The sequence below is a fragment of the Bos javanicus genome, chromosome 23 (assembly GCF_032452875.1).
Source record: "Bos javanicus breed banteng chromosome 23, ARS-OSU_banteng_1.0, whole genome shotgun sequence".
Classification (NCBI taxonomy): domain Eukaryota; kingdom Metazoa; phylum Chordata; class Mammalia; order Artiodactyla; family Bovidae; genus Bos; species Bos javanicus.
The window spans coordinates 16,731,762-16,757,523 of NC_083890.1; the positions used below are offsets into that span (position 1 = coordinate 16,731,762).

At 48.0% G+C, this 25,762-nt stretch overlaps 1 protein-coding gene and 1 non-coding gene across 2 annotated transcripts in view; one reads left to right on the forward strand and one right to left on the reverse strand.

Moving 5' to 3' along the window:
- Window positions 1-25,762, forward strand: part of PTK7 (protein tyrosine kinase 7 (inactive)) — a 64,359-nt gene that overhangs the window by 2,549 nt on the left and 36,048 nt on the right. The window lies entirely within an intron of this gene.
- On the reverse strand, window positions 19,982-20,054 carry TRNAG-UCC (transfer RNA glycine (anticodon UCC)). The gene has a single exon. It is a non-coding gene; the product is annotated as a tRNA-Gly (tRNA).

A 25,762-nucleotide genomic window follows, 5' to 3' on the forward strand; every position in this document is an offset into this window, starting at 1 on the left:
CCCATCCCTGTTCCCACCCTGGTCTCTGGGTTCTTTCCTCCAGGCTCTTGTTTCTTTGGAGAGATTGAGTTGTTCCGTCCTGAGATTATGCAGCCTGTAATTCAGGCCATTTATCAGTGACGGGCTTTTCTCAGATGTTGGGATGTATGGCACGGGTAATCTCTGCCCATCCTTGCCAAAGGATCTAGTCAGACTCCTGGCATTCAGAGCAGGGTTGAGTGGTGGAGAGGGCCCAGGCCGTGGGGATGAAGTGTTTGGCAGTACGGCAGCTCGGATCCTTTGACAGGCCCTGTGGCCCTGGCAGGCTTCTTGACCTCACAGTTTGCCTCCTCTCTGAAGGGACTTACTTCCTGGAGTTGTGCTGAGGATTAAATGTAATGAAGTATATAAAGGGCCCCTTTCTTGTGCTTCCCTCTCCTGTGGTGTGCTGCCAGCATACCTTTCCAGCTTTACAGTCACCCCCAACAATAAACATTTTCCACTTACTCTCCGTTTCAACCCAGCTAGTCTCTTTCCCATCCCCGAAAACACCCGGGGGTTCGCAGACCTTGCTCTCCTCTCTGGCCCATCTGGTATGTGCCCGTCCCCACCTCCACTTCCTCCCCGAAGCTGTCCCCCCATCTCTCCTGCTAGAAGGTGAATGCTTGGAGAACCTCTGGACCTTTAAGCCGTCTTCCATATTTTTGCCCCCCCTTGGGTTTTTAACATACTGAAGGGATTTACTTACTGTAGAATTCATTACCGTATCTTATTTATAATAGACTCTTATCTAGGTTTATTAAAAAGTGAATGAAGCTTTTGGGTACAGGGCAGAGTGACCATTGGCAGAGGTAAGAAGCCCCATTTCCTGCTAGGGTGTGTGTTGGGGGGTGGTCTTTGTGCCTTTTCCCCGCTTTGGATTGGGGTTGCCTGCTCTACTGTGACCCCGCTAAGACACCTGACAGATCTTCCTCCCTATCCTGAGCTGTCTGTTCTTTGTGGCAGTTTTCTGAGTTTTGATGGCAGGATTTTTCTCCAGGAGTTCTGGGTTTGGGCATCCATCTCTACGTAGGAAACTGACCTGCCTTGGAAAGGCCACAGCTCAACCACTGTGAGCTTGGTGGGGGCTTGGGTTACCTATACCTTTGCCACTCGAAACAAGGTCCCCAGAGAAGTGGCATTAGCATTCTCTGTTTTAAAAAAAATTTATTTTATATTCACCTGGGCCAAGCTGTCAGTTGTGGCCACTCTTCGACTTTCATTGTGATGTGTGGGGCCTTTCCTTTGCAGCAAAGCCTTTCCTTTAGTTGCAGCACGTGGGATCTCGTTCCCTGCCCAGGGATGGAACCCGGGCCCCCTGCGTTGGGAGCATGGAGTCTTAGCCACTGGACCACAAGGAAGCCCTCAGTCTGCATTTTAACAAGCTCCCAGGTGACCACACCGAAGGTTCTAGGAGTCTACTCTCCTCCTTGCATAGAGACTCAAGGGACAGAGCCTTCCTGTTGCAACAGTACAAAGCATGGGCCCCAGATCTTGCACGGTATTTAAAGACTGACCTTAAGTAACTTTTAGTTCATGTGAACACTCTCCAGCGTGGTATGTACACTTAAGAATGACCTCCCTTTGGGCTGAGTTTGAATTAGGTTTTGCCAGGACGTTTGTCCATTAAAGGTGTGACTCCAGAGGGTTTGCAACACTAAGTGTGAAGTTCAGTTCCTTGGGGAGCCTCAGTTTTTCCTAGAGGAGCATGTGTAACATTTTACAACAAGAGCCGGTGGAGAAATCGGATTTGTTCGTCAGGAGTTTGGTCTGTAGAGGACTTTTCAGGAACATGTTTGGTTCACAAAGGGAGGCAGTGTCTCTGCTAGGCTGTAACAGTCGTAGTTGTTAAAAGTTTTGGAGGATTTCATATTTTGGAGTGAGGCAGGTTTGGGTGCGTTGTGTGTGTGTTTAAGCCAGTGGCAGCTTCTGTGAAGGAGAGTGGCCAGTTCAGACTCTAATATTTGAGCCAAGAGCAGTGTGGGGCCAGGGCTTCAGTCTTTGGTGAGTCCCTGATGGAAGAAAGGGTCATTAAACCGGGTTGGGTATCCTTGGCCTGTGTCCCTGAGCCTCCCTCAGCTCTCCCTAACCTCAGTACATACCTCTCTGCTCTGTGGCCCTGGCGGAGCCACGTGGTGGGGCCGCGGGCGCAGGCGCTGGCCTCGCCCACAAGCTGCCGGTTTGTCTCTCTCCCTCCTTGAGTCCTGTGCCACTCCCTGCCCCCCAGCTGTCTGGTCCTTTGTCCCGAGGGTGTGGGGCTTCTGCCATGGTGGCTGGGGGCAGGTCCTGCCTTGGGCTTCTCTGAGTTCACAGCTCAATGCTCAGTCAGCCCTGCCGAGCCCCCTGGCACTTTGGTGGAGCTGGCTGGCGCAGGCGCTGCTCCAGCTAATCAGTGGTTTGAGGAAGCCCTCTGTAGTATGTCACTTTTTCCATCCTCTTTTCTTCTCGGAGTTCAGGCCATTTCCCTCCCAGGAATGCTACACTGTGGGGCAGCTGTGGGGCAGGGAGGAGGCCCTGTCCAAAGGGCTAACCTATGCGGGTGCCTTCTCCCCTCTTGCAGCTCGGTTTGGAGTCCCCGAGCTCTCGTGTCCCTGTGTGCATTAACTCCGAGTGAACGCACAGGTGAGTGGGACGCAGTCTCCCAGGTCCCAGGTCTGCAACCTGCAGACTCCAGGTCTCCTGCCAGAAGCTTAGACCCTAATGCACCGGACATGCACCTGCTGGCTTAGGTGTGTAGGTAACTTATGATAACTGGGTCCTGAGTCATGGGGGTAGGGATTGGGAATCACATGTTAAGAAGATGGGCATTTGTGTGTGTTTCTCAAAAATGCAGTCCAGAGTCCATCGGGGAATATAGTGGGAGGGCAGGTAACCAGAGGTACTGCTTAAAATTTGAGTTGCCTGAGCCTTACTGCAGGTTTGCCCATCAGAATCGTTGTGGTGGGGGAGCCAGAACATGTAGTTTACTTTCTCATTTGTTAGATTACATTAAAAAAAAAAATCTTTTGGCCACACTGAGCAACATATGGGATCCTAATTCCCTGACTAGGGATCGAACCCATGCCCCCCTGCATTGGAAGCACAGGGTCTTAACCACTGGGCTTTCAGGGAACAGGGATGTCCCCTACATTGTGTTTTTTGAATGACCAGTCCAGTCACATAGCTCAAGTCTCAAAAGGAAATTGCATTTTAAAAGCTTTCCAGGAGATTCTTACCTAAACTCAAGTTTGAGAACCAGTGCATAGCCACAAGGAGAATTTGTCAGTCTAAAGTGGAGGTGGGGGGACTTCCCTGGTGGTGGTCCAGTGGCTATGACTCTGCACTCCCGATGCTGGGGGCCCTGGTTAGGGAACTAGATCCCACATGCTGCAACTAAGAGTTTGAATGCCACAACTAAAGATCCCGCAGCTAAGACCTGGCGCATCCAAATAAATAAATATTAAAAACAAGATAAAGTGGAGGTGTGGTGATAAAAAAGAGGTTGGTGTTAATGCTGAGGGACTTAGGATGGGCTCAATTCAGTTTCAGGGTATCTTCTATGGAGGTGTCTCAGGTGGGGTAGGAGGCAGGAAGGAGACAAGATGATGAAAATCAGATGAAGTATGAGAGACAACACTTGGTCAAGGGTGCAATAGATGGAAGAACGTTCCAGAGTGTTTAGGAAGGTGAGTTCACCACGCAGAAGCAAATGGGGGAGTGGGAGGGCTTCAGAGAGGAGAGAGGATTCACTTTGCTGGTATCTGTAGTCCGCTGTGACCAATCAGAATGATGGAAAGACATTGATTGGATCAGGCGTCTGAAAACGTGGGTGCTTCTCTGCTAATATCACACATGGTAAAGGGAGAGAAGTGACACCCATGGCTTATTGCTGCCTGCCAGTGCGGGAGACATAAGAGACGCAGGTGCGATCCCTGGCTTGGAAAGATCCCCTGGAGGAGGAAATGGCAACCCATTGCAGTATTCTTGCCTGGAGAATCCCATGGACAGAGGAGCCTGGTGGGCTACAGCCCGTGGGGTCTCACAGAGTCAGAAACAACTGAGCGACTGAGCACAGCACACACATAACTGTGAGCTGGTTATTTAACCTTGCCAAGCTTTAGTTAACTCGTGTGCAAAATGCAAGTGATGCTGACGCCTGCCTTGCCCGCCTGGAAGTTAGGGGGTAGCGCTCCCAGCTGTGAAGGTGGTTGACTCGGGGAAGCAGCCCCTCTGGTCATCCCTGCTGTCTCTTCCCAGAGTCGGTCCTAACCTTTTGTCTGCCTTTAAGGTGTCGGCCTTTCTTTCCAGTCCCCGTCTCTAGAGCGGCCTGCGAGGGCTCGACCTAGTCACTCTTGAATGACAGCTGTAGAAATAGTTTTCTCATTCTCGAGCAGATTTTCTAAATGGGTCTCCATATTCCAGCGGCAGGTCAGAAATGTGGGCACAGCCCCTTTGTGTTTCCTGGTGGGAACTCTTCCTCCCCGTGTTCCAGTAGTGGATTCTCTCCAGGGTGGCCAGTGCTGGTCTACTTTAGACTACACCATCTCCCTTGGCCTGCTGAATTCCTTCCAGGGAGTAAACTGTGCTGCTTGTGGACAAGGCAGACTTTTATAATACCCAGGGGAGGGCTTTTATCATCGCAGGATGGTGCTGGGGTTTCCCCAGGCAGTTACTCTGTCTAACTTGTGGGAACGTCTATGAGAACCGTGCGGGAGGTTCCTGAGGTGTGGTGTGGTCTCCCTGTGGGGGGAGGTTACGGTGGCCACAGTGGGCACAGCCTCTGCTCCTGGAGACACACTGGCTCTCTTTTGTCCCCTCCTTGGGTTGGTGGTGGTTTGGGGGGGCAGTGAAGAGAATGCTTGTCTGCTCTTGGGACTGCTGGGGTGTCCTAGCAGCTAGCTCATAAGGTGTCTTTGTGCAGATTAGAAATAGACGCCCTTCCTCCAGGTGACTGCAGCCCTGCACCAGGATGCAGGGCTTTGGCATGTGGAGCACAGGCAGTATTTCAGTATTAACGCCCTTGACTAGGCATTTGAGCAGTGCACAACCTGTAACGCTGTACATGACTGTCCCATTGAAGAAAAAGCCTCACAGCAAGTCCTTCTTTGCTTCCCAGTTGGTGGGCCAAGATGATTTTGATGACCTCTATTCTAACAATATGTTTCAGATGAGCCCTTTTCATTGCTGTTCTCCCGCCTCCTGTGGTGGTGGGGTGGGGCACTGCTGCTCAGAACGTACAATAGGAGAAGCCTGGGAGGCTGAGCCCGCAGTGGTGTGCCCACTCCACAGTATATGTTTGCGGTTGCTGAGGTCTCAGCCTGTTTCTGGGCTCCTTCCCCGCTGGAGGATTTTGCTGCCTTGCAGGCTTCTAGCCTGATGTGATAGTTGATGCAGAAGGCTGGCTGTCTTCGGGGAAGAAATGCTGCTGAGTTGATTTCTTGTTTCATGAAGGAGCTCCATGCTTACCTTTCTTTTCATGTCCTCTGTCCCAGGGGACCCTGGGGCCTCCCACAGCCCCAGGTAAAGTGTGTGGGCATTCCTGATTGAGAGGAATTCCTGCAGTAGAAGTGATATCACTTTATTTGCAAAGATGGACCCTAGGTCTTGCTGGGCTTTAGTTCTGGGTCCCTGGGGGTGTTCCCCCTTCCTAGGCTGAGACACTTGTTAGGAACACCAGGGTGGCACCCAGGAGGTGTGGACCCTGCCCCACATTTGCCTCAGATTGCTTGTGTGACCTTGGGCACATCCCACCTACCTCTCTGGCCTCAACTTGACAAGCCCTTGCCGGACCTTGCTGTGGTGACCTTTGAGGCCAGCACAGCCTTGCCATCTACCACTCCTTGTGCTTCTGCCATACAGTGTAGAATTGTCCTCCTCGCCTTTGGTGTTGGGAGAGTGCTTTCATCCGAGGGTTGCGTTTTATTCAGGAGTGTCTAGTGCGTGGGCACCGATGCGTCTAGACTCGATCGACTGGAATTAGGGTGTAATTGCCTGGGTGCCAAAGGGAATGAGAGGTTTGGGGAGGGAGTTCTTATGAGAAAAAAAAAAAAAAAAAAAATCTGAGTATGGGAAGGCAGCAGTCCTTACCTGGTTGTCTCAGTATTTGAGGGACAAGTGTCCGGGTGGGGGGCTGCTTTTCTTTTGCACAGAAGGGGAGGGCTACTGGAGGGAGGCTTGGAGCTGGGAAGAGGGTTGGGGTGTGCTTTGGGAGCGCCCCCTTGTGTGATAACCAACGGCTGTACCCAGTTCTGCAGTTTACAGAATGCTTTCACCCACACTGACAGTCCATCCTATCAAGAAGGCTCAGAGCCAGGATGAGGGCGATTGGGTTTTTGTTTGTTTCTCAAAGAGTGGAGGTGGGAGGCATTTGACAAGTAAAGAAACTGAGGCACAAAATGTGATCCCCTCAGGACTTCAGAGCTGATAAGTAATAGAGCTGTTCCCAGGCTCTCATATGTCCTTGTGTGAACCTCATCACTGGAAGCTATGAAATGCTGCACATGTGCCTTGAAACCAGGTAAATGTTGGGGAGTGGATTTTGCAGCCAGGATAACTCTCTGGGTGGGTTTAGAGGCAGTCCCGATAGAATCAGAGGGAGTGTGTCAATAACGGAAACATAGTTCTGGGTACCTGGGGGTGTTCCCCCCTCCTAGGCGGAGACACTTGTTAGGAACACCAGGGTGGCACCTGCTCCACATTTGCCTCAGATTGCTCGTGTGACCTTGGGCACATCCCACCTACCTCTCTGGCCTCAACTTGAGAAGCCCTTACCGAACAGTGAGAGTTGTTGGGCCACAGCATTCAGGATTGCTGGTCTCCACCCCCAACTCCCGCCCCCTTTTGGATTACAAAACAGCCAGGTTAAAGTGTTCTTTTTTAAAAAAAAATTATTTAGTTTTGGCTGCGCTAGGTCTTTGTTGCTGCATGCAGGTTTTCTCCAGTTACAGAGATCCGGGACTACTCTCTAGTTTCAGTGCACAGGCTTCTCATCGCAATGACTTCTCTCGTGGTGGAGCCTGAGCTCCGGGGAGCGCAGGCTTCAATAGTTGCAGTGTGTGGGCTCAGTAGTTGTGGCTCTAGGACTCCAGAGCACAGGCTCAGTACTCATGGTGCATGGGCTTAGTTGCCCCATGGCTTGTGGGATTTTCCTGGACCAGGGATTGAACCTGTGTCCCTGGCATTGCAAGGCGGATTCTTAACCACTGGACCACCAGGGAAGCCCCAGGTTAAAGTTTTCAGTGGCCCATTCAGAGATTTGTATACGCCTTAAAGTTTTTAGAGTCATGATCAGACTGTATATATTCTGGAAGTCCAGAATGGTGTGCCTGCATCCCCAGGATTCGAGCTTTTCTCATGAACCCAGGAATCCTAAGTCGCTTCCCCCTGGTGCTTCTGGAAGGTCACGGGCAGTTACAGGCCCTGGCTTGCAGCTGTGCTGCCACATTCCAGACTGGTATGCCTGCTGAGAGCTGCACACTGGGTTATGCTGCGGTGGAGACCATGTAGGTGGTAACAATCATCTCTGCTCTGAGTTTACCGCCTCTAATGTCTTTTATATGGAAAGATGTGCCTGTGCCCTGCACGTGGTAGGGAAATGATGGATGTAGATTTCCCTTCCGTTTCTGACTTTGGAGGCAAGTCTTTGAATTCTTGAGGGCTTTCAGAAGAGGTTGGACAATGACCTCTGACACCCTGGGAAACGTAAGTCCTTTGGAGCCAGGTGTATCTTGCTGACCGTGCTTGGCCATCTTGCTGAGTTTGTTCTTCTGCTTCTGAAGTCCTTAACTTACGTGCTATCACGGAGGGTGCAAAGACACTTCGGTGTTCTGATTCTGGTACAGCTCATCTATTTAAAAAAAGCAAAAACCCACAAGGCTGAGCCGTCTCCTGGCTGGGAGAAGAAAGAGTCTCCTTCAAGCCGGCGGTTCCATAGAGAGGTGATGAGCCTGGATGGCATTTGTGATCCCAAGTTCACTTCCAGCCACCTGAATAACAAAACACATCACGGACAAAGAAAACGGTTGTCTTACGGTCTTGGGGGTCGGCGGTGGGGTGTGGGGGGCGGTCAGGAAATGCTGTTGGTCTTGGAGCTCCAGCTACAAAGAGCAAAATCATTCTATCTGGTTAATTTAGCGGATTAAACCAATTGTTAAAGTGACCAATTTAAAAAATGCCCAACTTGCCGGCAGCTTTGCCTTCTGCAATCCGGGCTCCTCCTCCACCCTTGGGTTCAGGCTGGTGCAGGAGGAGCTTGGGGAGGAGGGGGAATGCTGTGCCCTGAAACAGCCCTGGGGGACTGGAGGAGGATCTCTTGTCTTCTCTTTACCGCCACCCGATTTCTGAAAACTCCTTAAAACAAAAGGCTTTTATTTAGTAAACATGCACACCGCACCCAGCCCCCAGTGTAGTGTCCTGAGTGGCTTGGTGTCCTGGATGGGGAGTTCGCCCCTTTATTTCTGTGTGAGAGGCTGGGGTGCTTCTCAGCCTCCATACACTTTACCTTTGTTTCGAGGGCCTTTTGAAGATGGGCTCCGAGGTCCTGCTGAGCCAGCTTGCTCTGTCTCCTTCGATCCTCCACTTGAGCCTCCCCCTGAGACTCACTTTCCCACCGCCCCTCCCCTGCCACCCCCACCCCACCCCACCCCCCAATCTGCCAGCAGCGACCCAGAAAGGCGGCAGGAGAGCCTGGGCCGGGCTGGGCCCAGGCTAGGATGGCACCTCCCTCCGTCCCCTTCCCACCCGGCCGGGATCAAAGCTGCCTCCTCGGGGAGCGGGGAAATGCCTCTCCCAATAGCCCCACCAGTGAGTAAACAGCCAGGGCCTCTTGCAGCTTTTGAAGCGCGGGGCTTCGGGCTGGGAGGAATGCAGAACATTTCATTTTAGGAGTGGACTTAGGTTTCCAGCGCTCTGGGTATTTGCAAATTTGAAACAAATGCCCTCATTTAGCAGCAGGCAGGCTGGGCAGTAAACGGGGGTTGTTGAAGGGCGTTTATGACGGTCACAGGTATTTGTGGGAAGAAGGACCCCAGCAGGTTTGGGAGAGCACAGAGGGTTTATGGTTAGGTGGGTTGTCCAGAGGCCCCAACCAGGTCTCCGGTGGAGGGTTGTTGTTAGGTGGGCTTCACCATAAAAAGCATTGCTGCCTCCTGCTCCCCAGGAAGTATCTCCTTCTGGCAGACAAAGGGGCTGGGGATAGTGTTTATCCCCCAGGGCTGATGCGCAGGGCCTTGCCCCTCTCACTTGGCTGCCAAAGTATCAGATTTCCAATGAACCTCTCCTTCTCCTACTCCCAGAGCTTGAAAGGCTCATTAAATGTGCTTTATGTATAACAAGTTGGCTGAGGGCTCCCCCGCCGCCGCCCCCCATCCATTTCCAGCCAGTTTTGTGAGGAAGGAGCTAGGGAAACCTGTTTTCCTTTTGTTGTTTCTGGAAGTAGGATCTGCGAAGATGCAATTGCAAAAAACCCTTATTTTAGGAGTCAGCCAAGCAAGTGTTGTTTGCCCTTGATGGGCAACTTGACCAAGGCTGGTCTCTCTGAAGCCTGGCTGTCTCCCCCTTGCCCGCCCCTGGCATGCCCGAACTCCCAGGGAAATTCAGAAATGTGTTCAGGCATTGAGTTCTGGCTTCGTAGCTTGCTCCCTGAGAGACCTTAGAGAGTTCATGTCACCTCTCTGAGCCCTCAGGTTCTTCTTTTGGAAGATGGGGATGGTAATACCGATACCATTCGAGTTCTCATGAGAGTTAAGTGAGATCGTACTGAACTTCATGATCTTTGAGTTCTCCCCAGTTTTGCTTCTTTCAAATTGAGTGGTAACATAATTATTATGTAATGTTCCCTTTTGGCGGAACATATATAATGGTGCGTCTCAAAATCAGTGACATCTTTGAAGTTCAGTGTATAGGAAGGACTTTGTCCCATAGTAGATACTTGATAAAAGGTAGTTAGAATGGGATAGAGGTGATTTAGTTATAGACCTGCTTTTGCTTCCTGTCTATTAGTAACTTTAAATAGAAAATGTTTTCTTTTTAGCCTGGCGCATAAATAACTAAGACTGCTTAAGGCAGAAGGCTTCATGCTAGGTAATGTAGAAGGGAGTGGTTGGGGGACTTCTAAATCCTTTAAAAAGCAATAGATCCAGAAGAGGAGGTAGCCATCCCTAAGAGGACAAACAGTCTATTGTGGAAAGAAAATACCTCTCTGATGGTTGAGTCTCCATTTACTTATTTAGCCGCATGACACGGCAAACAGAGAGCCCAGTTCCCCAACCAGGGATCAAGCCCAGCCCCAGGGAAGTGAAAGCACGGAGTCGCAACCCCTGGACCACCAGATAATTTCCTTAGAGTCTCCATTGAAAAAGGCTGAATTGGGAATTCCCTAGCTGTCCAGTGGCTGGGACTCTGCACTCTCACAGCTAGAGCCTGGGTTCGATCCCTGGTCAGAGAACTAAGATCCCACAAGTTGAGTGGTCCCCCCCCGCCAAAAAAAAGGCATGAAAATGCTGAGCTATTCCTGGGTGGAGACTCACCCCAGGAATGGATTGTCTGGTAGGCAAACTAAGAACGAGAAGAGGGTAATGAACAAGCCAAGGACATGGAGAAGCACCAGAGAGGGGGGACTTAGTAAATCCCAGGTGCTCAAAGAATGGGGAGGGCTTCACTGGTGGTTCAGATGGTAAAGAATCCGCCTGCAACGTGGGAGACCCAGGTTCAGTCTCTGGGTGGGGAAGATCCCCTGGAGGAGGGCACGGCAACCCCTGTCCAGTATTCTGGCCTGGAGAATCCTCATGGACAGAAGAGCCTGGTGGGCCACAGTCCATAGGGATGCACAGGGTCAGACACGACTGAGCCACTAGCACAGAGGATGGGGACCTGAGTGGGGCAGGCGAGGGACCCACAGTGGGTGGTAGCGTGGGCTTCCCCGCCCAGCAGCACAGCTGCACTGCGTTGATCGAAGCTTTGTGGAGACAGCTGGCGCTCATCATTCTGCTTTGTGCTACCCAATCATGGCGGGAGGGGGAGTGTGTGCCATTCCTGCTCAGGACACAAGTGGCCTGAGGCTGGGGAGTTCTTTCTTTGCTGGATTCTGGTTCATCTGATGGTGGGATGGATTGGCTGTCGAGTTGGGGTTTGGATGGCACAGGAAAAGAGCAAGATAGGTCCCTTTTGTATGTGTTAGTGGATGTCTAGAGCAAAGCTTTTTCTCTTTTTTCTTTTTTTTTTTAATAGATTGCTGCTTAGATACGTGTTTTAGGCACTCCACCTTATAGGGGTTTCAGAACGTGTTCTTTCTGTGTGGTCGCCCAGAAATTTAACCCTTGGTGGGTGTGCCCAGTTGGGAAAGGGGCTGATTAAAGGCTTGCCTGCAAGAGGAGAACTCAAAAAGTTCCCGGGTCTAGGGACCCAGCCTCTCCATGGAGTGAGGGCTCTTCTTCTTTCGGAAATGTTATTTATTTATCGGCTGTGCTGGGTCTTAGTTGCTGCGAGCGGGGGCTACTCACTGCCGTGGCTTCTCTTGTGGAGCACGGGAGCTAGGCACGTGGGCTTCAGTAGTTGTGGTGCACGGGCTTAGTTGCTCCACGGCCTGTGGGATCTTCCCAGACTAGGGATCCAGTCCCCTGCATTGGCAGGCAGATTCTTAACCACTGGACCACCTGGGAAGTCTGTTTGGGGAATTATTCAAGGCACAGATGATGTGCCTTGAATAATCAAAAGGGCATTGAGGTTAAGACAATTCCAGTGCTCTTTCAGGGCATTTTTGATGATAAAAAAACATTTTTATAAAACTCTGAAACTCAACATGAGTTTTCTTCTGGGGAGGCAGTGGTTCTTTTCAAACCAGGTCAACAGATTCTTTGAAGCCCTTTTTGCGTCTGAGTCACCCAGACCAATACCTGCAGGTATTGTCCTGAGTGTAACCAGTTGTCCAGTTTGAGAAGCCTCGAGAGGAGTTGCGTGGACCTCCATGGGGCTCCTGCCAGCTGCTGGCCTTGGGGGTGATGGCTGTGGCAGCTGAATTAACAGCTGCCTGTTCTGGGCCAGGCCACTGCCTCAGCCATGGAGAGAGGTGTTGATCAGGCTGACAGGGCAGCAAATACCCCTGAGCCCCAGGTTGGAAGTAAATTAGTTAAACGATGCTCTTAGGCTCTGGACAAATTGCTTTCAGTTTTTGCTGCCAAAAGAGAACTCTGAAAACAGGGTGTAAATTGGGTTATTTACACTGTCTCTGTTTTTGTTGCTTGCATGCAGTCTGTGGAGGAGGGCGCCGGTCCAAGGGAGCTTTTCAGGTTCTTCTGGTACCTGGCATCAGGTGAAAAGGGGGTGGGCATGTGTGGGGGGGTGGTGAAGTGCCCTTGAATGCAGGAAGTGTGGTGACCGGACAGGCCTTTGAGGTGCCTGGGACCAGCCCCTTTCGTTAGATCAAAGAAATACCTTTTGTTTTTCCGCTCACACTTTCCTCTGCCCTGGAGCCAGAGTCGTAAAGAGGCGGAGTTGTGAGGGTCTGCATCTGGTGGTTGGGATGCTGGGTGAGGTGCGGGGGATGGGGTGGGGAGGCGGGGCAGGCGGTGGGGGGGCAGGGGGTGGGGGGGTGTCTTCTCTTCTGCTGAACACTTCCTGGATCCTGCTCCCAGGCCTGGCATGTGCAGGGGTCTGCCTGGGCTAGCCTGGGCACCCCGGGGTCTGCGGGGCTGGCCGCCCGCCCTGGTAGGGCCCTGTCTGAGCTGGGCTCTAAGTTGGAGAAACCAGCCACACAAAGGTGGATTTCACTCCAGGCTAAGTGTTTTGTTGCTGAATCATTTGCATTCATTAAATGTAGTAAAGGGTGAGTGATATTTAAGGCAACGGGCGATGGGTTTGCTGGAGGCTGCTGTCTTCGAGCCTCGTCAAGAATTCTTGGGGCCAGGGAGAGGATGGGCGCTGCTCATTCAAAACTTACTTAACTTCTGACTGCCTTGGGCAGAGGCCAGCTGCTAAAATATGAAAAATGTTTGCCCAGAAGCCCCCTGAGCCTGGCCAGACTGCCCCGGCCAAAGACAACACACACTTACAATTCATTAGTTAGCTTCCTGCGAGTTTACTCGTGTCTCTTGCTCCCCTGGGACCTGGCTTAGTTGAGGGCACAAGCAGGGCCAGGAAGGCTCCTATAGATTTTCGGGGGAAGCCTGGCCTAAAGCAAGTGCTGTCCCCTACTGATGGACTGTAGGCTGTCTCTGAGGGTTTGCTCTGGTAAACCGGGCCACCATAAATATCCTTGTATCTATGCCCTTATGCTTATATACCTGAAAGGTAAATTCCCAGAAGTGGAGCTGCTCTGTCAAAGGATTAGAACTATATCAAAGTTGGGTACACCATTGTGTATGTATGTTATTTTTCTGGGGAGGAAATTTATAGCTCTCATCAAACTTCTGAATCACTGGCTGGGGAAAATCACACAGGTTAACATGTGAAAACTGGCAAATGTGATTCAAAAGTGAGGCATTGCTAGGGTGACTGAAGAATTTATCATCCAGCCTGGGGCCTTATCCATGATTATGCCCAGACAACCCTCAGAAGCCAGGGTTGTTCCAGGTAACTTGGGAGAATCGTAGCCCAGCGCCCCCCAGGATCTTTTTCCCTGATCTCTGGGATGTCCTCTCTTCCACACCGTGGTGCTCTGAATGACCTGCTCCATTTTATTTTCCATTCTATCAGCTGTGTTCTTTTTGTTTCTCCCAAACAAAATGCTGAGCTTGGTAGGATAGGTCCAGTTCCTGACCTTTGTTTTCCCAGATGCTCAGTGGTTGTTCAAGTTATTCTTGGATCCCCAAAACCCAAGCCCTGGAAACAGTGTTCCTAATCTGCAGGATGAAAGTGATAATATCCACGTCATAGAGCCATGCGTGCTAAGTCGCTTCAGTCGTGTCCAGCTCTTTGCAACCCCATGGACGATAGCCCGTCAGGCTCCTCTGTCCATGGGTTTCTCAAGGCAAGAACACTGGAGTGGGTTGCCTTGCCCTCCTCCAGGGGATCTTCCCGATTCAGGGATTGAACCCATGTCTTTTCTGTCCCCTGCATTGCCAGGCGGGATCTTTACCACTAGCATCACCTGGGAAGCTATGACAAGGGGTTAATGAAGGAAAGTTTGTTCAGGGGCATTGCGATGTAGCCTTTATTCCTGGGAGGCAAGCTTCAGGGGCAGGCACGTTGACATATGTTGTCACTCTTTATTGGCGTATACTTTATTGATGTATTGAGTACTGCCAGCTGTCTAGATTTGCTTTTTTCCCGTTTCACCAATTATTGCCATCCCCTTAATTGCCCTTGTATCTGTTCCCTCCCCTTATATCTCATTGTCCATGACTTCGTTATTCAGGTCTTGCCATTCCTTCCTTGGAATACTGCTGGAAAAGTGAATTTTTGATGGCAGGATCTTTTTTTTTCCTCCTCAAAAATATCAAAAAGACATGCACTTTATGAACCCTGAGATGGAAACATCCGATGAGAGGTACCAGACTGAGATAAAAAGGAAGCTGAATGAGAAGGGTGAAGAAGTAAAAAGAAGACTGGCTGAGATAATGAAGGAGTGTGAGGAGACAAAACATGCAATAGCGTATACACAACCATGTGTGACGTAGAGAGCGAGGAGGAAGCTGCTACACAGCACAGGGGGCTCAGCTCAGCGCTCTGTGATGACCTAGAGCGGTGGGATGGGGTCGGGGGAAGGCTCATGAGGGAGGGAATATATGTGTACATACAACTGATTCGCATTATTGTACAGGAGAAACTAACACAACATTGTAAGGCAGTTATATTCCAGTAATTAAAAAACGAATTAAAAAAAACCCCTCAGGTCACTGGAAAAAAAAAAATGCAATGACAGAATACAGTTTCCAGTATACCCTTTAAGGAGCTGAATCAGCAGTGGTTAATCTAATCAATAGCATGCAGTTGAGGTGCTCTCAGAATCAGAGGAAAATGGACAGTGAGATGAAAATGATGAAAAAAAGGTGATAATTAGGTAAATAGATTTAAGATTTTAAAAAGTAATAAAGGATAAACGTGCTCCTCAGTTGCGTCTGACTCTTTGTGACCCCATGGACTATAGCCCACCAGGCTCCTCTGTCCATGGGATTTCCCAGGCAAGAGTATCAGAGTGGGTTGCGATTTCCTTCTCCAGGGGATCTTCCTGACCCAGGGATCAGACCTGAGTCTCCTGCATTGACAGGTGGATTCTTTGCCACAGAGTCACCAGGGAAGCCCAAAACAAAGGAGACACAAGTAAAATTAAAAAGCATATCCTAAGAGGTAGATAAGACACAGTACATACAACAAGGGAAGAACTCTAGTATTAGAACATAACCCAGACTGAAGCAAAGACAAATATATCAGTAAGATAAATTTCAGTGAAATATGTCTCCCACAGAGATAAGACAAGATTGAGTTAGGAAGGTTTCATGTTCTGTACATGAGACAAACCTAAAATGTGGACAGAGTTCATTTTATTCTAACTTGAGGCCAGTAGCTTAATTTACTTCATTTATTATTTAGGAAATAATTTAAGGCTATTCTGAGTACAGCTTTGAAATGAATAAATTTGAAATGAAAAAAATATAGAATTGGTAAGTTCCATTGCTTTAGAAAAAAGCAAAGAAACAAAACTTAGGCAAATCCAGTCAAGAAAAGGAAAGAAAAGGTCAATAAGCAAAGCAAGAAAAGAAAAAGAAGCCTTAACCTCATCCTTAGCCTCAAACAATTTCTTGAGTACATACCAGGTACTTGGTAGATTTTGGAGACTTAGAGCAGGTAATGAGATGGAGCTTACTATTCAGTGGGGAGGATTCACTAAAACGTGTACTAATAATTCCAGTTGGAATGATTGCCATGGAAAAGATTTTTTTTAAGTTGTCAAGGGTTACCATGTTCAGTGCTATGCTGAGAAATCGATGCTGGGAAAATAAAAGTTATTGAAATGTATTCAAGAGCCATTAGGATGATTGACTAGATAGTAACTATTAAAAACAACTGACAACACTATTTATAAAATAGATAACTAATAAGGACCTAGTGTGTATGGGGAACTCATACTCTGTAATGGCCTATATGGGAGAAGAATCTAAAAAAAGCGGATATATGTGTAAGTGGTTCACTTTGCTGTATTGCAGAAACTAGCAACATTGTAAATCAATTATACTCCAATAAGAATTTTTAAAAATAATCGAAAGATAGAAAACAAAAACCTTCCACCAAGCTGTTGTATCAGACAGCCTTGAGGGGAAATTTCAAAAGACACAGAGGAAAATAGAGCCTTGTAGTGCTTTGTTGGCTGTCACAGAGCCAAGGAACAGATGGACGGCCATGCCATGCATGTCACAAAGTTGCTGTGACCTTGCTCCTAAATGCTGGCTGACAGCACAGAAGAGGAAAATGCACTACTTAGAAATATTGGTGCGAAAGTCTAAGAAAAATACTGGCAAATTAAGTCTAATACTATTTTTAAAATAATGTGTCATAAACAATTAGTATTTACTCCCAAAATTCATGGATAGTTTAATCTCCTGTAATTCATCAAAATAAGAAGTCAAGACTCACACACTTATTTCCATCTTTGGCTGTATGGAGAACTAGATGCAAAAATAACATTAGATATAAATTAACATCTGTTCTTGTTTTTTAAAATTTCAAGCCAGAGATAGCATATGTAAAAATGAAATTATAATGCTGTTCTCTTTTAAAGTCACTAAGTTAAAATAGTAAGGTCTCTACCATTTAACATCATTCTGGAAACTGTAGCTGAAATAATACTGTAAGAAAACAGAAGTTGGACTTCTCTGGTGGTCCAGTGGTTAAGAATCCACCTGCCAGCACAGGGGACACAGGTTCGATCCCTGCTCAGGGAAGATTCCACATGCCGGGGTAACTACTGAGCCCGTATGTCTTAGAGCCCATGCCCTGCAGTAAGAGAAGCCACCACAATGAGAAGCCCATGCACCCCCAACTAGGGTGTAGCCCCTGCTCGCCATAACTAGAGAAGCCCTTGTGCAGTAAGGAAGACCCGATGTAGCCATAAATAAATAAAACAGAAGTCAAAATAAAGTTAATGTCTTTTGCTGATGGTGCCAGTTTCTTATATGTGAAACCCAATCATCAACTGAAAGCCATTAGAATAGTAAGAGAGTTATTTGGCAAAACTACACAAAACTCAGAAGTTTCACTGCTTATCAGCGAGTAACCTTTTACGAAATACAATGGAAACATTTACCCCATTCACAAAATCAGCAACAAGAAAAACCCTAAGAGACTTAGGCATAGGGACTTCCCTGGCAGTCCAGTGGTTAGGACTCTATGCTTCTGCTGCAGGTGGGGGCACGGGTTTCATCCTTGGTGAGGGACCCAAGATGCTACAAGCTGTGAGGCTTTTTCAAGAAGAAAAAATAAATAGGCCTAAAGCAATAGAATGGAAACTGTATGTTGAAGGAGTCAGTAAATATCACCCTTCTCTCCTCTGAATTGGAAACCAGTGGATGCAGGGAGGAAGGAAAGACAGAGGAACTGGAGAGAAGGAAGTCCATGCATCACCTTTATTACAGGTAAAGGTGAGCTTGAGGAACAAGGTTTTAATCTGAAGAGGATTGTCTGGTTCATCCCTGAATTAGAGGGGGGTGGGTGGTGTGTGTGTGTGTGTGTGTGTGTAGGCTACGTGTATAAAATGTGTCCGGTCTGCAGGGGGTCTATTCCCCAACCCCCACCCTAAGGGGATGGGAGAGAGAGGATCTCAGCCAAAAATGCTGAGACATCACCCCTCCCTGGGACCTGGGAGAGAAGGTGGGATGAGGCTGCGGTGGTACCCCCTCCACTGAAATGGGGAGGGGTCATTCCTCCTCAAAATTCCCTTTGCTCTCTGAACTCACCTGGGTTTAACTGTTGAAGCCCCTGGTCACCTGGGGGTGTGGGTGCCTGGAATGTGACTCTTCCTTCTGAGGGAAAGGCACAGCAGTCAGCTTTTCCCGCTTATACCTTCACTAACCACGCTGCTGCTTCAGGGATGCTCCCAGGACACCTGGAGAACAGAGTGGGTTTTCCCCAAAGGCTCTCAAATGAATTAAAACAGGACAGTAGATAAATGAATTCTAAGGCAGCCTCTGCACCCAAGAAAGTTCACTTGCTATCTATTTTCCAGCCCAAATCATGCACAAACACATCTCCTTCTGAAAAGTTAAAGAACAAGAACCTTCACGGCTCTATTCACTGTTGTACTCTCTAACACTTGGAACAATGTCTGGCACTTAGTAGGTACTCAATAACTTAATGACCATTCTCAGAGGGGGAAAGTGTGACAGGTAATGCAGAAAAGGCCTCGTATTAATGATTTTATTGATTACAAATTAATAAGAAAAAGATAGCAATAAAAATAAATAAGGAAAAAGGTAGACAAGGAAGTACAGTAGAAAATTCGGCTAAAACCAATAAACAAGATTGTTTTATGTTGTTAGGGACAGACTAGATGTCTTAATTGACTTGCAAAATAAAGAAAGGTATTATTTTAGTACTCGCAAATTGGCAAAGAATAAAGTGTCGGTGTTGGTAAGGAAAACAGATGGGCACAACCTTTTTAAAGAGCAGTTTGTCATTTATCAAAAACCTGAAATTGTATTCTCTGTGGTCCAGGGGCAGTTCTGTTTCTAGAAACATTCTCATTACCAAGCTGCACAGGTGCCTGCGCAGGGAGGTTCGGTGAGGGTGTTGTTTATAATGGCAAAAATTTATAACTATCTGAACATCCACAATTAGATTAGGGTGTTAGACAAACAGATTATGGGCCACTGGTTGAATAATAATACACATGGTTGAAATGAATGGACTAGAACCATGTGAACAGACGTGGAAAGATACCTGTGGTTAATTGTAGAGCAAAAAAAGCAGTTTGCAGAATAGCAGGTGTTGTGGGTTGAATGGTGTCTCCTAAAAGGATATGTTCAAGTCCTAACCCCTGGCCCCTGTGATCGTGGCCTTATTTGGAAATAGGGTCTTTGCAGATGTGCTTAAGTTAAGAGATGTCATTCAGGTGGGCTCTAATCCTACGTGACTGGTGACATTCTTGCAATAAGGGAAGTGCTGCAGGCATGCACAGAGGGCAGATGGCTACCTAATGGTGGAGGCAGGAAGTGGAGTGGTGCGGCTCCATGCCCGGACTTCCCTGATGGCTCTGCGGGTTAAGAATCTGCCTGCCATGCTGGAGACATAGGTTCGATCCCTGGGTTGGGAAGATCCCTGGGAGGAGGAAATGACAACTTACTCCAGTATTCTTGCCTGAAAAATCCCATGGACAGAGGTGCCTGGCGAGATATAGTCCACAGGGTCGCAAAGAGTTGGACATGACTGAGTGAGCAGAGAGAGATCGCTAAGCCAAGCAATTCCAAGGATTGCCTGCACCCACCAGAAGCTGGGAGAGAGGCCTGGAACAGACTCTTGAAGAACCTCCAGAAGGAACCAAGCTTGCCAACACCTTCATTTCACACTTCTGGCCTCCAGAACTGAGGGAGCATAAGCTTCCATTGTTTTCAGCCACCCAGCTGTGGTAATTTGTTAGAGCAGTCCTGGGAAGCTAACAGAACAGGTATGGCATTATCCCGAAATGCCTCCTGTGACCGTGCCTGCTGCTCTCTCCATGACAAAGAGCTGCTTCAGTCCATTTTCTACCCTAACACCCACCTCCTCGGAAACAGGGAGGGACTCACTGTTGGTGATATTTTTTTGTTTTTTTCTATCTGGGGACAGCCTGAGCCAGATAAATTTGTATTTCATCTCCTTTGTCTGCTCCACCCCTCACAAACCAGTGTCCTAGCGGCCTTTAGCTATGCCCCTCTGACCCCGTCATCCCTTAAGCTCTGAGCATCCTCAGTGCCTCAAGTTCATGCTTTGTCTTTGTGCCTCTGTCTTTTTCTATTTGCCAAGCCCCCTTCCTTCTTAAAACCTTGTTGTTAACGTGCAGAGCCAGGTGGCATCTTGGTTCCCTGACCAGGGATTGAACCTTCGGCCCCTGGGGTGGAAGCTCAGAGTCTTAACCACTGGACCACCAGGGAAATTAAGGGATTTCGTTCTGAGGAGCCTTCTTCTGAGATGCTCCTCTGCATCCCCCTTTTACCCTCACTCTGGGCTAAAAGCTTGCCTTGTGCACCCACCTATCACACTGTGTGGTACCATGGTTAAGCCTAGTGGTTAGGATAGGTTTTTCCTTTGAGCCAGACAACGAGAGATTTGAATCTTGTGTGTGTCATCGACTTGCTGTGTGACCTTGAGCAAGTGACTTTACCTTTCTGTGCCTTGGTTTCCTCATCTGCAGAATGGGGATTGGAGTGCCTCCCTCACTGGGTGGTCGTGAGCATTCACACTGGTTAAAACTCTTGGAACAGTGCCTGGCACGTTGCAACTGGTCAGTGAGGCCTTGCTGTTATCGTAATTATATGTTTACTTGTCTGACTCCCCCACTAAGCAGAGATATTTAAAGGCAGTAATTGTGTTTTTCTCTCTCTGTCCCCAGTGTTTTGCAGAGTACTTGGCACATGATAGGTGCTAAATAAGTATTTGTTGAATTAATAATGGTAATTAATGTAATTGCCAACCAGGATTCCAGGTTGGGCTTTGACCTCCACTCTGCTGGTTCCACATTATGCAGGGGCTAATGAACCCTCCTCAGATCAGTGGGTGTTTCCTGAGCATCTCCAGTGGGCAAGGCAATCACAGTGGAGGTGGTGGAAGAGTGGCCGATTAGCTCCTGACCTCAGGGAGCTGACAATCTAGTGGGGAAAGCAGTTGAAGCTTATGAAATGTTAAGAGCTTTAGGTCTTAATAACCATTTGTGGGGGCAACAGAAGAATGTGGATTCAGAGTTCACTGTTTCAGTCCTTGTTTTCCAAATTCCTTTTAGAGTTTCTTTTTAATAGTGAAATGTAGACGTGGAGGCTTCGTCAGGTTTAGATTTGATTTTTTTTTTCTTCCAGGTATCCTTTCCTCAGTAGGCACATAACATTTGGTTGTCTCTCTGGATAATTAGTAGCTATCAGTAATCATTGCCGGAGAAGGCAATGGCGCCCCACTCCAGTACTCTTGCCTGGAAAATCCCATGGATGGAGGAGCCTGGTAGGCTGCAGTCCATGGGGTCGCTAAGAGTCGGACACGACTGAGCGACTTCCCTTTCACTTTTCACTTTCATGCATTGGAGAAGGAAATGGCAACCCACTCCAGTGTTCTTGCCTGGAGAATCCCAGGGACGGGGGAGCCTGGTGGGCTGCCGTCTATGGGGTCACACAGAGTTGGACACAACTGAATCGACTTAGCAGCAGCTGCAGCAGTAATTATTGCTAGATCCATTATTTCATTGCGGGGGTGGGGGTGGGGCTGTAAAATGGTGATATTCTGTTTATCAGTTGGAGACTTTTTTGAAGATCAGTTAGTTGCCCCTCGTTAACTGTTTGGTTACCATGAGATATAGCTGTTCAAGAAAGGGAAAGTAAATGCTTCTTGACCAGTTTTTAAAATAACAAGTTGTTTTTCTAGCATCCTTCAAAGGTGTCATTTTGGGCTCTTTAGAAAAAAGTTGTTTTTAATTTTATGATTTGGCATTACTGGGGTCTTTACAATTTTTTATTGGAGTGTAGTTGATTTACAGTGTTGTGTTAGTTTCAGAAGTACAGCAGAGTGAGTCAGTTGTACATATATCCCCTCTTTTTAAGATTCTTTTCCCATATAGGTCATTTCAGAGTATTGAGTAGATTTCCCTGTGCTATACAGGAAGTTCTTATTAATTATCTGTTTTATATATAGTAGTGCATATATGTCAGTCACAAGTTCCCAGTTTATCTCTCCCCTTGGGCTCTTCTTTTTTTTTTGACATCATTATGAATTCATAGATTTTAAACTCATCCAATGTGTTAAGGGACTTCCCTGGTGACTCAGAGAGTAAAGAATCTGCCTGCAATGCAGGAGACTCAGGTTCAATCCCTGGGTCTGGAAGATCCCCTGGAGAAGGGAATGGCAACCCACTCTAACATTCTTGCCTGGAGAATTTCACGGACAGAGGAACCTGGCGGGCTATAGTCCATGAGATCCCCAAAACTCAGACATGACTATGACTAACACACACATCACCCACAATGTGTTAAGGCCGTGTGGTTTTTAACCCTTATGGATGCTTAAATGGCCCTTCTTTGCCTCACAGGAGCCTCTTCAAGCTGGCCCTGAGCCTTTTGATGAGACCCTTTGTCTTTGCTCATTCCTTGTGTGATAAGATGCTCCAAGTTCATCCTGCACATTTCCTGCCCAGACCTGGAATCAGAACTTCCCTAAGGAGGAAGGGCATGAACTTTTTAGTGTATCGGTACAACAGTAGCAAACCACTTTCCAGAAGGACAATATAATTTACAATCTCCGGAATTCACTGGTGGCCCAGTGGCTAAGATTCCACGCTCCCAATGCAGAGAGCTTGGGTTCAATCCCTGATCAGGGAACTAGATCCTGCAGTGAAGAGTTTGCATGCCGCAACTAAGACCCGATGCAGCCAAATAAACAAATGATAACTTACACTCCCACCAGCAAAGCACGAGGACCGTTTTCTCCATCTACTCCACCAGTGTTAAGTGTTATTTTAAAAACTTGGCATTCATTTGATAAGGCAGTGTGATTCAGTTCAGTTCAGTTCAGTTGCTCAGTTGTGTCCGACTATTTGCGACCCCATGAATCACAGCACGCCAGGCCTCCCTGTCCATCACCAACTCCCGGAGTTCACTCAGACTCACGTCCATCGAGTCAGTGATGCCATCCAGCCATCTCATCCTCTGTCGTCCCCTTTTCCTCGTGCCCTCAATCCCTCCCAGCATCAGGGTCTTTTCCAATGAGTCAACTCTTTGCATGAGGTGGCCAGAGTATTGGAGTTTCAGCTTTAGCATCAGTCCTTCCAATGAACATCCAGGACTGATCTCCTTCAGAATGGACTGGTTGGATCTCCTTGCAGTCCAAGGGACTCTCAAGAGTCTTCTCCAACACCACAGTTCAAAAGCATCAATTCTTCGGCGCTCAGCCTTCTTCACAGTCCAACTCTCACATCCATACATGACCACTGGAAAAACCATAGCCTTGACTAGACGGACCTTTGTTGGCAAAGTAATGTCTCTGCTTTTGAATATGCTCTCTAGGTTGGTCATAACTTTTCTTCCAAGGAGTAAGTGTCTTTTAATTTCATGGCTGCAGACACCATCTGCAGTGATTTTGGAACCCAAAAAAATAGTCTGACACTGTTTCCACTGTTTCCCCATCTATTTCCCATGAAGTGATGGGACCAGATGCCATGATCTTCGTTTTCTGAATGTTGAGCTTTAAGCCAACTTTTTCACTCTCCTCTTTCACTTTCATCAAGAGGCTTTTTAGTTCCTCTTCACTTTCTGCCATAAGGGTGGTGGTGTCATCTGCATATCTGAGGTTATTGATATTTCTCCCGGCAATCTTGATTCCAGCTTATGCTTCTTCCAGCCCAGTGTTTCTCATGATGTACTCTGCATATAAGTTCAATAAGCAGGGTGACAATATACAGCCTTGACATACTCCTTTTCCTATTTGGAACCAGTCTGTTGTTCCATGTCCAGTTCTAACTGTTGCTTCCTGACCTGCATATAGGTTTCTCAAGAGGCAGGTCAGGTGGTCTGGTATTCCCATCTCTTGAAGAATTTTCCACAGTTTCTTGTGATCCGCACAGTCAAAGGCTTTGGCATAGTCAATAAAGCAAAAATAGATGTTTTTCTGGAACTCTCTTGCTTTTTCGATGATCCAGCGGATGTTGGCAATTTGATCTCTTGTTCCTCTGCCTTTTCTAAAACCAGCTTGAACATCTGGAAGTTCACGGTTCACATACTGCTGAAGCGTGGCTTGGAGAATTTTAAGCATTACTAGCAGTATGATCAGCATTTCTTATTTGCATTTATGTTTCTAATTTGCATTCATTAGGTTATTGGTGCATTGGAACATCTTATATTTATTAATCATTTATATCTGTTTTGAGAAAACATGCTATTTTGACCACGTCACTATTAGAATTTTAATGGTGGTTGCGATTGATTTGTAACTGCGCATCAAGGCCAGCAACCCCTCTTCTGTCCATTGCTAGAAACCGTTTTCCTAATTGGTCGTTTGCCATTGAGAGTTGTTTACAACCTCTATTTTATGGAGTCAGATATTTTCCTTCATAAAGCAAAGAATTTTCCAGTCCCCCCCTCACTGGGGCCTAATGGGATCAGAAAGCTGAACCCTAAGAGTTTACCTCCAGGCATTCATTCATTGGCGTCTAAACATTCGCTGTGCTATCCTCACCTAACTACAGTCGGGCCCCTTGAGGCCAGAGGCCTGCCTCGTTCCAGCACGGTCTGGATCCGTTTTCACTGAGACAGACTTGTTCTGACTGTCCTTCCTGTGAAGGTGGGAAGTGACTGAAATGCTGAGCAGCTGCTAATCTGAGCACTGCCTGGAGGTTCCCGGGGCAGCCATCCCTAGAGTGGTCCCAGCAATCGACTGCTGCCCGCCCCATGGAGCCCTGCTGGAGTGGCCGGCTTCATCGGGCAGCTGTGGGACAAAGCTTCAGACCTCAGAGTCTGTTGAGAAACCTCTTACCCAGATGGCAGAGACTGAGTGGGTAGCACTTAGCAGCTCCATATGGTCTGCATGAGAGAGATGCCAACCGAGGCCTTCCCTGGGTAAGAGGTGGTTGTCATGGAACACAGTCCCTCAAAGATCTTGAACATAATAATCGCAAGCAATAATGGCTAAAAGCCCAAACTCACATGATACTTAAGTTAATATGTGCCAGGCACTGTTCCAAACATGCTACATTGGTTAACATGTGAATTTACTTTTCGCAAGCCTAGGAGGTAGATACTGTTATTAGCACCATTTTATAGCTGCAGAAATGGAGACACCGAGAGGATAAACAGCTTGCCCAAGGTCATACACTCGGTAAGTGGGGGAGGAGAACTGAAGTCAGACAGTCTGACTCCAGACTCTGAGCTCTTGTCATCTCCATCCTGCCCATACCCGGTGGGCCAGGGGTCTTAAAGTCATGCAGCGCTTCGGACTTCCCAGAGGGCATTTCGTCCCTGCAGGATAAGGAGCAGCTGGCTTTACAGATGGGGAAACTGAGGCCTGAAGAACAGAGTGACTTGCTCAGAGCTGCCTGTGCAAGTCAGATGCAGATCTTCTGTAGGTTCACTTATTTGGCATCCAAGTCAAACTTCTTGAACCTCCTAGGAACAGAATTGCCCTTAGACAGGTATTGTACAAACAGCGGTTGCCTTTTCCCTTTGGGAGGGCCCACATCTCTGGGTCTGGTGAACGGGGGAGTCTTACTCAGGACTTTCCTGGGCTCTTGAGGACCACGGTGGGTGCTCTTGAGGTCTCATGGTCTGAGCCGGGGCTGGCCATTTCTGGAAGTTGACTTCTTTGCCCTTGCATGAGGAGCAGCCAGCTGAGTTCCCAGAGGAGCAGGACTGCTGGGTCAGGAGTTCTGGAAAAGTCGGGTGGGAAGTGCCCCACTGTCTTCTTGCTCCTGGCCTAATGGCTCGGACCATTTTTAGATGTCAGGAAGTGTAACAGTATGGTACATTTATCTTGATGAATAATGGAAGAGCCCAGGGAAGGTACTGTACTTTTCCTGGTGAATTATTTACCAGGAGCCTCTAATTTGAGGCTCTCCATTTTAAGTGGATTGGGAGTATCTAGAGCCCCACTCCCCCATCCCTCCCAAGTACAG